Source organism: Pseudorca crassidens, chromosome X (assembly GCF_039906515.1).
Source record: "Pseudorca crassidens isolate mPseCra1 chromosome X, mPseCra1.hap1, whole genome shotgun sequence".
Classification (NCBI taxonomy): Eukaryota; Metazoa; Chordata; class Mammalia; order Artiodactyla; family Delphinidae; genus Pseudorca; species Pseudorca crassidens.
Genome location: NC_090317.1, coordinates 63,915,812 through 63,919,441, shown reverse-complemented (window position 1 = coordinate 63,919,441; position 3,630 = coordinate 63,915,812).

Genomic DNA, 3,630 nt, shown 5'->3' with positions numbered 1-3,630 from the left:
AAATTTGCCAAAAGTATGCTTATGTACATGTATAGAAAAGTGGAAGTGAGCCTGTATCTCTTTCTGTATGTTTCTCTTGGGTATAGTTGAGATTTATTCATCCACATGTTATAAAAAAGATGCAGCTAAAAAACAAAGACAAAGATCTTTCTTTTTCTTTTTATAATGAAGGACATGACTGATGCCAAGTCCAGACCCCAAAACTAAATTGTGTGCCATAAAATTCTCAGACCTCCCTTTTTTGGGGATAGGGAATATTATGTCCAGTTCCAGAGAAAGGGATTTTACAACAGATCATGTTACTATCCTAATCAAGGTTTCTATTATCTTGTCACTTAAAAAATATCCAAACTTTTTACCTCAGTTTACGAATCTGGCTACTGTTAGCTTTCCTTCCACATCTCATTCTGTTCTCTCTGCCACATACTACACTGTAGCCATGTTGTCCTTCCTAACACATTAAGTTCAGCACATTTCTAACTTAAAGCCTTTATGTAATGTTCCATCTGTCTGGCATGCTCTTCTATCTGATCTTTGCATGCCTAGTACCTTCGTGTCATTTAAGCCTTGGCTAAAATTTCATTTCCTCAAAGAGTTCTTCCCTTGCTACTCAATAATTCTCTATTATATCAATGTACTGTAATTATCTGAATAACATATAACTCTCTAATATTTTAATGTCTTATCTTGTTTATTAAATAAAATTTTATTTTAATTTGGAAAAATATAATTCTTATAAATATATCATTATTCTTATTGTATGTTTCTCTCCAACTAAAATGTAAGTGGCAAAAGGGCAGAGACCTTGTCTGCACTAAGTTCTGTAACTGCAGCACTTAGAAAAGTTCCTTCCACATAGTAAGTACCCAATAAATATTTTTGAATGAATGACTAAATGAATTATAAAAGGGATATTGTTAATGTTGATATTAAATCTAGTCCTAGATTTTAAATCCAAATGTTTAAACTATTCTAAATTATGATCTATTCCTAAGTGCCCTGGTAGCAACCTTTATTAAATCTGCTGCTTCAGTCTAAATTCCTTGAAGGAGCTGTGTAAAACAACAGATACTTTTTTTTAAAACATCTTTATTGGAGTATAATGGCTTTACAATGGTGTGTTAGTTTCTGCTTTATAACAAAGTGAATCAGTTATAGATATACACATGTTCCCATTTCTCTTCCCTCCTGCGTCTCCCTCCCTCCCTATCCCACCCCGCTAGGCGTTCACAAACCACCTAGCTGATCTACCTGTGCTACGCGGCTGTTTCCTACTAGCTATCCACTATACGCTTGGCAGATACGGTTTTAGCAGCAAACCCTTGGCACAAGCGGTAGAGTTGATACTTTGTCAACATCCTTTTATGCCACCATCCAGGAAAGATGTTTTCTAAGGTGAAGTTAATGTCAGAGAACCAAGATAAATTATAATAGTGGTCACCCCCAAAGCAACTTTATTTTAAACTCTGATAAAGAATAGATTAATTTACCCTTCTTATAAATGCAAAAGATCTAACAAAAATCGGTCTTTTCCACATGTTTGATTTGGATGTTTGTTTTTGATCACAGAGAAGGAATGTAAACCATGAATGGGACTATTTACACTTATTGTCTTGTACTTCCTGATAATTCAAATGGCCAAACAATTAAATATTTTTTACAGTAAACAGTTTGAGCTAATTACTTGGCTTTCTGTTTATGTTCCATGTGGTTTTATGCAGTGACTTTTGTCTGTGGAAGAGCTACACACACAGACTTTGAAAACTTCATGAATAACCTAGGGGAAAGACAGGAATAAAGACACAGACCTACTAGAGAATGGACTTGAGGCTATGGGGAGGGGGAAGGGTAAGCTGTGACAAAGTGAGAGAGTGGCATGGATATATATGCACTACCAAACGTAAAATAGATAGCTAGTGGGAAGCAGCTGCATAGCACAGGGAGATCAGCTCGGTGCTTTGTAACCACCTAGAGTGGTGGGATAAGGAGGCCAGGAGGGAGGGAGATGCAAGAGGGAAGAGATATGGGGATATATGTATATGTATACCTGATTCACTTTTTTATAAAGCAGAAACTAACACACCATTGTAAAACAATTATACTCCAATAAAGATGTTAAAAAAAAAAACTTCATGGTTACATAGATTTGGTCATCTCCTTTCCTTCTTCTTCCCTTTGCTCTCACCTATTCTCACAAATATCCTCTTCCTCTAAAATAGCATCTCTACCAAGCTCCATAAATTTCTGGGTCTGATTTTTTTCATTGATAAAAATTGCTATTTAACATTCTACAGTTTTTTTTTTTTGTTGTTTTTCTGATATTGCCAACTATTGTCTTCTTGAGCCAATTTCAGGTTGACAACTTGAGCATAGAGTCAAGGTGACCTTAAACTCCTGGAGCATCAGAAAGTGCCTTTTTTAAATGTAATACAGTTTATTTTTCCCTTTATAGAAATAAAATATGATTTGTTGTTTTAAATGTTAAAAATTCAGAAAAGTAGAAAATATCGTCTTATTTTTAAGTAACAGTCACTTGGTATACTTCCCAGTCTTTTTGCCTATGCTTATTTTATTATTATTATGCTCATGCCATATATATAATTTTGCTTTTCTTTTTCACTTAGAATAGTTATGCACATTTTGACAAATTCTTAAAACTCTTAATGAAAATCATTTTAAATGGTTTTAAAATATTTCCTGACATGAAGGAATTGTAGTGCACTTAATTAACCACTTTTTATTGTTAGGCATTATGAGTGTTTCCAATTTTTCTGTTTTTATAGAATAAGAGTGCAGAGAAAGTGCCTTTTAATATGTAAACATTTGAAAAAGAAGTAGACCTCAGGAAAGTATTCAAGATTATGGTGTATGTCTTTTTAAAATATCAACTTATTGACAATAAGTTTATATTTAGCTGAACATTTTCACTCAGGTGTTATGAAACTGTGGTTTAACATGATTTATTTTTCATTTTGTGAGTTTACTGTGTGAGTTTAAATTCAGATTCCCTAAACAAACATTTAACACAGTTGTTCTATTCCTTTTCCCATTCATTGACATGAACTATATAAGCCCTCTTCCTTCAATGGTCTTCTCTGAAATATAGACCCTACTTGGCCAATATTTCTGTCTTTGGTGCAAATGTTTTATCTTCATAGTCTGTGTTTCCCTTGGCTTGGTTGACATTAATGGGATAAACCTAAAATTTCAATTTCCTAATAAAGACGTATTTGAAATTAAGTAAAAATTTCTTATAAGTTATTTTCTCTTTACACCATAGATTATTTTTTTCCATTTAAACAAAGCACACTTGGAATAGGCAGTAGGTGAACCAGTTCTGGGACCTTCTAGCTAGAGTATAAAAGTACTGAAAAAAATGGCAGTAATTTTTTGGAATTTTTATTTTATATGCTTCTTGAACTGATTGGAGTATTTCAACAGCAAGTATCTGCAGAAGATATTGCTCAGATAATATGACCAGCCCAAATCAAGCATTGTGCTTCTTTATGAAAAGCTTGAAAGAAAACATGCCATTGAACTAGCAGAAACAGGCCAGTTAATATACACACCATCTAGTACATCTTTTCTGTAAGTGTGTGTGTGTGTGTATATGTGCACACCCATGTGTTT